General features: G+C 37.9%; 1 protein-coding gene across 10 annotated transcripts in view; it reads right to left on the bottom strand.

The window, feature by feature from the left end:
• The window catches only part of GRIP1 (glutamate receptor interacting protein 1), a 661,409-nt gene that overhangs the window by 125,466 nt on the left and 523,722 nt on the right, over positions 1–12,221 (bottom strand). The gene's annotated exons all lie outside the window — the stretch shown is intronic.

Below are 12,221 nucleotides of genomic sequence, written 5' to 3'. Positions count from 1 at the left end.
CATTCCAAATAAATGGCTGTTGCCATTTGAAAATTAGACTTTTTTATGTAGAAAACTCTTTATGAAATTGTCTGTGAAGTGGAGGTTATGCTGGTCTCCCACAAAGAAGCATGTGTGTCATAAATACTTCTAGCAGCCCTTGAAAAACTCAGTTTCCAGTACATTGAGATCATCTGGAAGAAACTAATTAGAACGTACAAATAGTGGCCAATTTCCTCTTGGTACTTGTGACTCAGAAGTCACTGGTGAAGTGTTATATCTTAATCTTGATATTCTGAAGAAATGAAATGCACAGCCAAGATCCAATAAACCTATACTTTTTTTTTCCTGCATTTTATTTATTTTTTATTTTTTTAAATTTTATCATGTTATGTTAGTCACCATACAATACATCATTAGTTTTTGATGTGGTGATCCACGATCCATTGTTTTCGTATAACACCCAGACCATCTACCAGACCACTCTGAGCACCCATGAAACCAGCCTGAGATGTAAGAAGATCTGGATCTTGGGCGCCTGGGTGGCTCAGTTGGTTAAGCGACTGCCTTCGGCTCAAGTCATGATCCTGGAGTCCCGGGATCGAGTCCCACATTGGGCTCCTTGCTCGGCGGGGAGTCTGCTTCTCCCTCTGACCCTCCTCCCTCTCATGCTCTCTGTCTCTCATTCTCTCTCTCGCAAATAAATAAAATCTTAAAAAAAAAAAAAAAAAAAGAAGATCTGGATCTTTACAAACAGAATATCGCAGGCGGTTGGTTTCAAGGTACGAAGCGGAGAGCTGTGATTCTGTGGGCAGATATCGGAGGATAAATGGCAGCGGGAGGGTGCCTGGACGTGGGGATCCTACACCGCCGGTGAGCGACAGCCTCGATCACTGGGGATGGGGCACAGACTCGCAGACTGGTAGTGGCGGGGAAAGGACTTTAGGGCAGCCCCCGGAACGGAAACCTGGAGTGGCGGGGTCGCGCCTGCAAACTTCAGCCCCCGGACGGAAACCCTCAGTGGTGGGGTCGCACGTGTGATCTGGGGGCAGCTGGTGGTTTTAGAAGCACAAAGGGCAGAGCTGTGCCCCGACCTGGAGGCAGGAATGGGGGCGCTGCGGAGGGGCGCACAACCCAGGACGCTGCAGTTTATAGCAGCAGGGACAGAAACGGAGATGGTGTGGCCTGGAGAGTTCACTGAAGAACAGACTGCAGTCTCTCCGCTCTGAGGCAGAGGGTTGGAAACGGTCTCTTCTGCTCTGACTCGCGGAAGAGATGTGGAAAGCCGCCAGGGAAAGCCGCCAGAGAACAAAAGCCCCCAAAACTGATTCCCGCTGAGCCCATCCCCCGCCACAGGGGGGCAGGGCAACTCCGCCCAAACAGGGTTGCCTGAGTAACAGTGCGGCAGGCCCCTCCCCCAGAAGACAGGCTGGGAAAACAAGAGGCCAGCAACCCTAAGGTCCCAATAAAACAGGTGCATCTTGCTTGGGTTCTGGTCAATAATTTGGACTCTATACATTCCCTCAAACACCCATCAACAGAATGACTAGGAGGAGGAGCCCCCAAAATAGAAAAGACTCAGAGATTATGACTTATGCTGCAGATTTACAAATGGATGCAGATATAACCAAGATGTTGGAGATGGAATTCAGGCTAGCAATTGTGAAGACAATGGCTAGAATGGAGAAATCAATTAATGGCAACATAGAGTCTCTAAGGGCAGAAATGAAAGCTGAATTGGCAGAACTTAAAAATGCTATCAATGAGATCCAATCCAATCTAGATAACCTAACAGCTAGGGTAACTGAGGCAGAAGAACGAATAAGCGACCTGGAAGACAATATAATAGATAAAAAGGGAAAAGAGGAGGCCAGGGAAAAACAACTCAGAATCCATGAAAATAGAATCAGAGAAATAAGTGACACCATGAAGCGTTCCAATGTCAGAATAATTGGAATCCCGGAGGGAGTGGAGAGAGAGAGAGGACTAGAAGATGTATTTGAGCAAATCGTAGCTGAGAACTTCCCTAATCTGGGGAATGAAACAAACATTCGCATCCTAGAGGCAGAGAGGACCCCTCCCAAGATCAAGGAAAACAGGCCAACACCCCGGCATGTAATAGTAACACTTGCAAATCTTAGAACCAAGGAAACCATCTTAAGGGCAGTTAGGGGGAAGAGAGTCCTTACGTACAGAGGGAGGAACATCAGAATAACGTCAGACCTATCCACAGAGACCTGGCAAGCCAGAAAGGCCTGGCAAGACATATTCAGGGTACTAAATGAGAAGAACATGCAGCCAAGAATACTTTATCCGGCAAGGCTTTCATTTAGAATGGATGGAGAGGTGCAGAGCTTACATGACCGGCAGAAGCTGAAAGAATATGTGACCACCAAGCCGGCCCTGCAAGAAATATTAAGAGGGGGTTCTATAAAAGGAGAAAGACCCCAAGAGTGATAAACAACAGAAATTTACAGGGACAATCTATAAAAACAACATCTTCACAGGCAACACGATGACAGTTAATTCATATCTTTCAATAATCACTCTCAACGTGAATGGCCTAAATGCTCCCATAAAACGGCACAGGGTTGCAGGTTGGATAAAAAGACAGGACCCATCCATATGCTGCCTACAAGAGACTCACTTTGAACCTAAAGATACATCCAGACTGAAAGTGAAGGGATGGAGATCCATCTTCCATGCCAGCGGACCTCAAAAGAAAGCTGGGGGTAGCAATTCTTATATCAGACAAATTAGATTTTAAACTAAAGTCTGTAATCAGAGACACAGAAGGACACTATATCATTCTTAAAGGGTCAATCCAACAAGAAGATCTAACAGTTGTAAATATCTATGCCCCCAACAGGGGAGCAGCCATCTACATAAGCCAACTGTTAACCAAAATAAGGAGTCATATTGATAACAATACCTTAATTGTAGGAGACCTCAATACTCCACTCTCAGCAATGGACAGATCATCTAAGCAGAAAATCAACAAGGAAACAAGAGCTTTGAATGATACACTGGATCAGATGGACCTCATAGATATTTACAGAACATTCCACCCTAAAACAACAGAATACTCATTCTTCTCGAGCGCACATGGAACTTTCTCCAGAATAGACCACATACTGGGTCACAAATCAGGTCTCAACTGATACCAAAAGATTGAGATTATTCCCTGCATATTCTCAGACCACAATGCCTTAAAACTCAATCACAAGAAAAAATTTGGCAGAAATTCAAACACTTGGAAGCTAAAGACCACTCTGCTCAAGAATGTTTGGGTCAACCAGGAAATCAAAGGAGAACTTAAACAATTCATGGAAATCAATGAGAACAAAAACACATCAGTCCAAAACCTATGGGATACTGCAAAGGCGGTCCTAAGGGGGAAATACATAGCCATCCAAGCATCACTCAAAAACACAGAAAAATCCCGAATTCACCAACTAACTCTACACCTTGAAGAACTAGAGAAAAAGCAACAAACGATGCCTAAGCCACGCATTAGAAGAGAAATGATTAAAATTAAAGCAGAGATCAATGAATTAGAAACCAGAAACACAGTAGATCAGATCAACGAAACTAGAAGTTGGTTCTTTGAAAGAATTAATAAGATCGATAAACCCCTGGCCAGACTTATCCAAAAGAAAAGAGAAAGGACCCAAATTAATAAAATTATGAATGAAAGGGGAGAGATCACGACTAACACCAAGGAAATATAAACAATTATTAGAACTTATTATCAACAACTATATGCTAATAAACTGAGCAATCTGGATGAAATGGAGGCCTTTCAGCTGCCAAGACTGAAACAGGAAGCTGCCAAGACTGAAACAGGAAGAAACTGACAACCTGAATGGGCCAATAACCAGTAACGAGACTGAAGCAGTGATCAAAAACCTCCCAAAAAACAAGAGTCCAGGGCCTGATGGATTCCCTGGGGAATTCTACCAAACATTCAAAGAAGACATAATACCTATTCTACTGAAGCTGTTTCAAAAAATAGAAACAGAAGGAAAACTTCCAAACTCATTCTATGAGGCCAGCATTACCTTAATCCCCAAACCAGGCAAAGACTCCATCAAAAAGGAGAATTTCAGACTGATATCTCTGATGAATATGGATTCCGAAATCCTCAACAAAATCCCAGCTCATAGGATCCAACAATACATTAAAAGGATCATCCACCACGACCAAGTGGGATTTATCCCTGGGATGCAAGGGTGGTTCAACATTTGCAAATCAATCAGTGTGTTAGAACACATTAATAAGAGGAGGGAGAAGAACCATATGGTGCTCTCAATTGATGCAGAAAAAGCATTTGACAAAATACAACATCCTTTCCTGATTAATACTCTTCAGAGTATAGGGATAGAGGGAACATTCCTCAAGTTCATAAAATCCATCTATGAAAAACCCACAGCGAATATCATCCTCAATGGGGAAAAGCTGAGAGCCTTTCCCTTAAGATCAGGAACACATCAAGGGTGCCCACTCTCGCCACTGTTGTTCAGCATAGTACTAGAAGTCCTAGCAACAGCAATCAGACAACAAAAAGAAATAAAAGGTATTCAAATTGGCAAAGAAGAAGTCAAACTCTCTCTTTTCACAGACGACATGATACTTTATGTGGAAAACCCAAAAGACTCCACCCCCAAATTACGAGAACTCATCCAGCAATTCAGTAATGTGGCAGGATACAAAATCAATGCACAGAAATCAGTTGCTTTCTTATACACTAACAACGCAACTGTAGAAAGAGAAATTAGAGAAACGATTCCATTTACAATAGCACCAAAAACCATAAGATACCTCGGAATAAACCTAACCAAAGAGGTAAAGGATCTATACTCTAGGAACTACAGAACACTCAAGAAAGAAATTGAAGAAGACACAAGAAGATGGAAAAACATTCCATGCTCATGGATCGGAAGAACAAACATAATTAAAATGTCTATGCTACCCAGAGCAATCTATTCCTTTAATGCCATCCCGATCAAAATTCCAATGACATTTTTCAAAGTGCTGGAACAAACAATCCTAAAATTTGTATGGAATCAGAAAAGACCCCGAATCACCAAGGAAATGTTGAAAGAGAAAAACAAAGCTGGGGGCATCAGGTTGCCCAATTTCAAGCTATATTACAAAGCAGTGATCACCAAGACAGCATGGTATTGGCACAAAAACAGACATACAGACCAATGGAACGGAATAGAGAACCCAGATATGGACCCTCAACTCTATGGTCAAATAATCTTTGACAAAGCAGGAAAAAACATGCAATGGAAAAAAGACAGTCTCTTCAATAAATGGTGCTGGGAAAATTGGACAGCCACATGCAGAAGAATGAAACTCGACCATTCTCTAACACCATTCACAAAGATAAACTCAAAGTGGATGAAAGACCTCAATGTGAGACAGGAATCCCTCAAGATCCTAGAGAAGAACATAGGCAGTAACCTCTTTGACAACGCCCACAACAACTTCTTTCAAGATACATCTGCAAAAGCTAGTGAAACAAAAGCAAAAATGAACTTTTGGGACTTCATCAAGATAAAAAGCTTCTGCACAGCAAAGGAAACAGTCAACAAAACAAAGAGGCAACCCACAGAATGGGAGAAGATATTTGCAAATGACACCACAGACAAAGGGCTGGTATCCAAGATCTATAAAGAACTTCTCAAACTCAACACCCAAAAAACAAATAATCAAGTCAAAAAGTGGGCAGACGATATGAAAAGACACTTCTTTGAAGAAGACATACAAATGGCTAATAGACACATGAAAAAATGTTCATCATCATTAGCCATCAGGGAAATTCAAATCAAAACCACACTGAGATACCACCTTACACCATTTAGAATGGCAAAAATGGACAGGGAAAGAAACAACAAATGTTGGAGAGGTTGTGGAGAAAGGGGAACCCTCTTACACTGTTGGTGGGAATGCAAGTTGGTACAGCCACTTTGGAAAACAGTGTGGAGGTTCCTCAAAAATTTAAAAATAGAGCTACCCTATGACCCAGCAATTGCACTTCTGGGTATTTACCCCAAAGACACAGATGTAGTGAAAAGAAGGGCCACATGCACCCCAATGTTCATAGCAGCAATGTCCGCAATAGCCAAACTGTGGAAAGAGCCGAGATGCCCTTCAACAGATGAATGGATAAAGATGATGTGGTCCATAGATACAATGGAATACTACTCAGCCATCAGAAAGGATGAATACCCAACTTTTACATCAACATGGATGGGACTGGAGGAGATTATGCTAAGTGAAATAAGTCAAGCAGAGAAAGTCAATTATCATATGGTTTCACTTATGTGTGGAACATAAGGAATAGCATGGAGGACACTAGGAGAAGGAAGGGAAAAATGAGGGCAGGGGGAATTGGAGGGAGAGATGAACCATGAGAGACTATGCACCTGAGAAACAAACAGGGTTTTAGAGGGGAGGGGGTAGGCGGGATTGGTTAGCCCGGTGATGGGTATTAAGGTGGCCATGTACTGCAGGGAGCACTGGTGTTATACGAAAACAATGGATCGTGGATCACTACATCAAAAACTAATGATGTATTGTATGGTGACTAACGTAACATAATAAAATTTTAAAAAATCATTGGAAAAAAAATGTTTAATTATTGAGGACTTTAGTATCTTAATGAGCTGAATAGGGTAAATATCAACATTCTTATTTTATAGAAGGAAAAGATTATACAAACAAATGAAGTCATTGAGTCTAAGATCAAGGGAGATTGGTAAAAGGTACAAAATAGGAATCAATATAATCTAATGCCTATCTCAACACATTTTCCATTAGGATTTGATGAATATATTATGTATTAAAAGAATTGATAATCTTTAGACCAGTACCTGACCTAAAGTCTTAAGGGATATAGAACATGTTTAATTCTTATATTCAACAAAGAAAATATCAGTGTCTTTGGTATCAAAGTTCTGGTTGACTGAATATTTTCCCATTAAAAAATCCTTTTCTGCTCAGATCCTGTTAAAAATTTGATTTTTTTTTGGTTTATTGAATATTAATTCTATGAATGTTAACAATTTTTTTCACAAAAAACATAGTGGTAAACTATTTTTTAATGGGAATTTTACTTACACAGAGTTTGAAATGCTAATTGGGCCTCTTAGTGTAAACAGGCCGTGTTGTGTAAAAACTCATTTTATTCCTTTTGAGGAAGAAAAGCTCCAAAAGTTGCAAAAGAAAGAGTATTACAAAAAAGGGAAAAATGTGTTTTTGTTATAAAAGAAAGTTTCCATTAATATTTGATGAACAATTTTTATTGAGAGAATCCCATATTCTAAGGCACCCTTTTTACTTCCCTTTCCTCAAATTGTCATTCTCAATTATTTGACCTTATGGATACCTAATCCTATCTTAACCCAAATTAGGAGAACAGGAATGGAAAAAAGCAAGAAAGACAAAAAGAGAAAAAAGATAATGACTATAGGGAATATTAGAAAAACATCCAAGTAAGACAGAATAGAGTAGTACTGACAAGTGAGAAACTGACAGCAGAACATGAAAAAGAACTGGGTGGCTGGAAAGGAAAGGGGGAAGAGTGGAGGATTGACAGTGAGGAACAGAGTGGGAGAGAAAAAGTTGAGACAATAAGCAAGTGGGTACAAGAGAGGTGAAAAGAAGAAAAGAGAGAAAAAGGAATTTAAAAAGAAATTAAAAAAAAAAGAAATTGAAAAATCCAAAGTTTGCTCATTTGCTATATGAAGTTAACAAGGCTTAGAATAATACAACAGATGTAGTATATAGATAATTTTTCCAGATATAAATGTGTGTCCTTTTATGGTAATTAAGAGCTCTTATGCTAAGACTTCTATTCAAAAGTCTGATCCTGAATTATGGTGTGAAACTAGATACAGGGATCAGAACAACTAGCCCCATGTAGAGGTTAGTATATTTAATAATTTAATATATGATTTAAAAAATTAAAAATCAGTGGATATGTGATAGATTCTTTATTAAATGATTGGGATATTAGGTAACTATTTAGGAAAAAAATATTTAAATTCTAAGAAAAATGCTGAATCAAAAAAAAAAACAAAAAACTTCAATATGTCCAAAAGGAGAAATAAACTACTGACAATTTTCAAGAAACTGATAAGGAGGAATGTCCTTAATATATAGTTTATACAAACCAATAAAAAAATTAAGAGCATATCCAATAGAAAAATGACTAAAGGACATAAGCATACAATAAGAAATGAAATTGGCTAGTGGTCATATGAAAAAATGTTCACTTGTACTAGAAATTTTTTAATAGTAAATTAAAATATAAATGCAATTTTCACTTAACAAACCAGAAAGATTAAAAATGATAATATCCAATGTTGACAAGCTCTGGTGAGGTAATTACACTTAAAACATTGCTGGTAGTAATATAAAATAGTATAACCTTTCTGGAGGACAATTTAGAATGACATGCCAAATATTTAAATAAGAACTACATACTTCAGTAAAATCAGAAATACAAAGATTTGGGTAAAAGGATATTCATTCCAGTTATTTGTAATAGCACTTTATTGGGAAATGGTTATGCAAACACAGCATTTATTTTTGAGTGGGGTATGAAGTAGGAATTTAATAGAATTTTTCCCATGTGGCTAACTAATTGCCCCAGCATCATATAGTGACTAGTTCAACCTTTCCCAACAGATGTAAGACTATACCTTTGTTTCCATATCCACAGTGGTTTGTTTCTAGGTATTCCATTCTCTTCCATTGATCTCTTTATTATCCCATGGCTAATATTACATAGACTTAACGGCACCATTTTAGAATGAGTCTTGATATTGGGTAGAACAAGTTTTTCTGCTTTCCTATTGTTTCAAAAACATTTTGGCTGTTTTCCTCCTCCTACCTTTCTTACTCCATGTACATTTCAGAAATACCTTATTAAGGTCCCCCCAAAGATCCTTTTAAGATTTTGAATAGAATTGAATTTATGGATGCATTTGACAGAAATGACATCTCTTAGTTATTAAGACTTCCCATTCAATAATGTGACATAGATCTTCATTTAAGTATTTCTTAATGTATATGCCTATATCCATATCTATATATCTATATCTATGTAATGGGTACACACAACTTTTGTTATATTTATTCCTTTTTATTGCTATTATAAATGGTATCTTAAAGTTTTAACTTTGTTTTTGACTGGTATAAAGAAATGCAACTGATTTTTGTATACTGATCTTATATCTAGCAACTTAGAGACTTTTTAATATGTTTCCTTCCTGATGGCCCACTTTCCCCTATATTAGGGGGCTATTTGAGAACTCTGAAGTGTGGAAACTGTCAAACATCATTCAGAATGTGTGAATTGGGGTGAAGGTGGACAGATAGGTCACCCCATCCCCTCCTGACTCTGGCAATAATGGAACATGGAGGAATTTCCTTTGAAGCGGTGTCCATCCCCATGGGAGATGTCTCTTTGAGGTAGAGTGCTCAGGCCCTATAGACTATTGTCTTCAGTTTGGGAGCTGGTTCCTTTTAAGCCTTTAGGTTTTAGCTCACATGTCACCTTTTCACTGACTACCTTATTGGCATCTGCTAACTCTCACCTGTACCTTCCTTTATTCCCTATCACAGAATCCAGTTCATGCCCTTTATAGCAGGTAATGATCACACTTCATGAGTGTTTGTTTGATCAAGTTCTTGTTTACTGTCTGTCCTTCCCATCTACTGCAAACTTCATAAGGGCAGGGACTAAGTCTGTTTTGTTTACAGGACTCCTGTATTTTGATACCTGCCACTTAGCCCAATAAATATTTGTGGACTGAATGAATGATTAAATATGTTAAACATCTGTTTCAATGCTTAATGTTAATAATATATTGTATCATCATTTAAAATATATTTTACTGTATAATTTTATTTTGACTCACAACTAACTTTAAAATAGGTTTTGCTAGTCCCCATTTGACAAATGAGGTAACTAAGGCATAGGGAAATAAGTAACATGGTCCAAATTAACAGCTAGATATCAGTGGAGTGAAAACCGAGCCCAAATCACCTAACTCCAAATCTAATTCAAAACTATGTAACAAAAGAGAAAGAAAAAGAAAAGAAGGAGGGAGAGGATATAAGAGAAAGACGAGGGAGGAAAGTTCATTTATTTCTGAATTTTCCATCTCAAGGGCATATTATACGGTTTATTCTGCTAAGAACTCCTTAAATCTCATACTTTAAATCTTTTCAGAAACCTCATACCTCATTAAAACATTTCAGGCCAGTAGACATATTAACACTTTCAAGCAACACTGTTCTACATGAATCATACAGAGTGGGAAATAAAGGAGTTTGCAGTTATAGAACAGTCTCTTTATCTCTGCTACAGTTCACCAGTATAAAACTTACATGTAAAATCCAGTCAGATAATCATGTCTGATAATTGTAAGAAGTACTAACAACATGATTTAGTTTCAATTTTAAGTTCCAATTCATTATCTCATAATTTTTCTGCCTTAGTTAACATTACACAAAACTTTGGCTCTCTTGTAACATTTAAAATCCAGAAGAGTATATCTTCCAAGTTTTACCATAGTTGTGAGTGTAGAAATAGAACTAATTTCCATTGGAAGCATTACTGAAAGAAAGAATACTACACTACATTTTGCTAGATAGGTCTCCTAAGGCAAGGGAAACAAAAACAAAAATAAACTATTGGGGCTACATCAAAATAAAAAGCTTTTACACAGCAAAGGAAACCATCAACAACAACAAAAAAGGCTACCTACTAAATGGGGGAAGATTTGCAAATGATATATCTGAAAAAGGGTTAATATCCAAAATGTGTAAAGAACTTCTATAACCCAACACCGAAAAACCAAACAATCCAATTAAAAATGGGCAGAAGAACTGAATAGACTGTTTTCCAAAGAAGACATTCAGATACAAACAGAAACATGAAAAGATGCTCGACATCACTAATCACTAGGGAAATGCAAATCAAAACCACAATGAAATATCATCTTACCATCTGTCAGAATGGCTAAAATAAAAATGTCAAGAAATAACAAGTGTTGGTGAGGATGTGGAAGATAAGGAATCCTCATGCGCTGTGGGTGGGAATGTAAATTGGTGCTTTGGAATGGGGGTTCTTCAAAAAATTAAAAATTGCTATACCATATGGTCCAATAATTCCACTATTGGGTTTTTACCTAAAGAAAACAAAAACACTAACTTGAAAGGATATATGCACCTTTATTTTTATTGCAACATTATTTACAATAGCTAAGATATGGAAGCAACCTAAGTGTCCATTGATAGGTGAATAGATAAGGAAGGTGTGTTATATGATGCAGCCATAAAAAAGGGTGAGATTCTGCCATTTGAGACAATATGGATGGACCTAGTGGGTATTACGCTAAGTGAAATAAGTCAGACTGAGAAAGACAAATACCATATGATTTCACTCATATGTGGAATCTAAAAAAACCGAACAAATGAATAAATAAAAAGCAGAATCAGGCCTATAAATACAGAGAACAAACTGATGGTTGCCAGAGGCGAAAAGGTGGGGGTGGGTGGGCAAAATGGGTAAAGGGGAGTGGGAGATAGAAGTTTCTAGTTATGGCATGAATAGGTCATGGGAATGAAAGGCACGCATAGGGAATATAGTTATTGGTACTCTAGTAGCATTCTATGGTGACAGATGGGAGCTATGCTTGTGGTGAGCACAGCATTACATATGAACTTGTCAAATCACTATATTGTACACCTGAAACTAATGTAACATTGTGTGTCAATTCTATTTAAAAAAAAAAACCCACTACACTCAATGGTATTTTTCTTTTAATCAATGATTCTCACTGATTTTAATCAATGATTCTATCTGTCCCCTTTTCTTTTTTTGTTCCTAAATCTAATGATAAAATGCTTGGTAATTTCTATTGATTCTGATGAGCGAGCTTCCTACTGTGAAGTTACAAGAAGGAAAGACATCTCCTATTTTTCTTAGTCTCCATGTAGTAAAAGTCAAAGTACCAGCCCTTAAGTTAATAATACTATTTTTGTGATTTGGAGGGGAAAATACTTTGCTGCCCAAAGGTAATCCACACAGAAGAACTGAGAGCTAGGTGAAACACTCTGACAGAATAGGACCTTATTATAGAAGCTATTGACACAAGAACTCTAAATCGCTGACAAGTACCACTCACCTCCTCTTCCTGAACCCAACAGACTAATGATAT

Source organism: Mirounga angustirostris, unplaced genomic scaffold (assembly GCF_029215605.1).
Source record: "Mirounga angustirostris isolate CCGP_5_RB_7025 unplaced genomic scaffold, mMirAng1.0.hap1 SCAF_5, whole genome shotgun sequence".
In the NCBI taxonomy this organism is placed as follows: Eukaryota; Metazoa; Chordata; class Mammalia; order Carnivora; family Phocidae; genus Mirounga; species Mirounga angustirostris.
The sequence above is the reverse complement of the archived record's forward strand: the minus strand, read 5'-3'. Positions and strand labels throughout refer to the sequence as shown.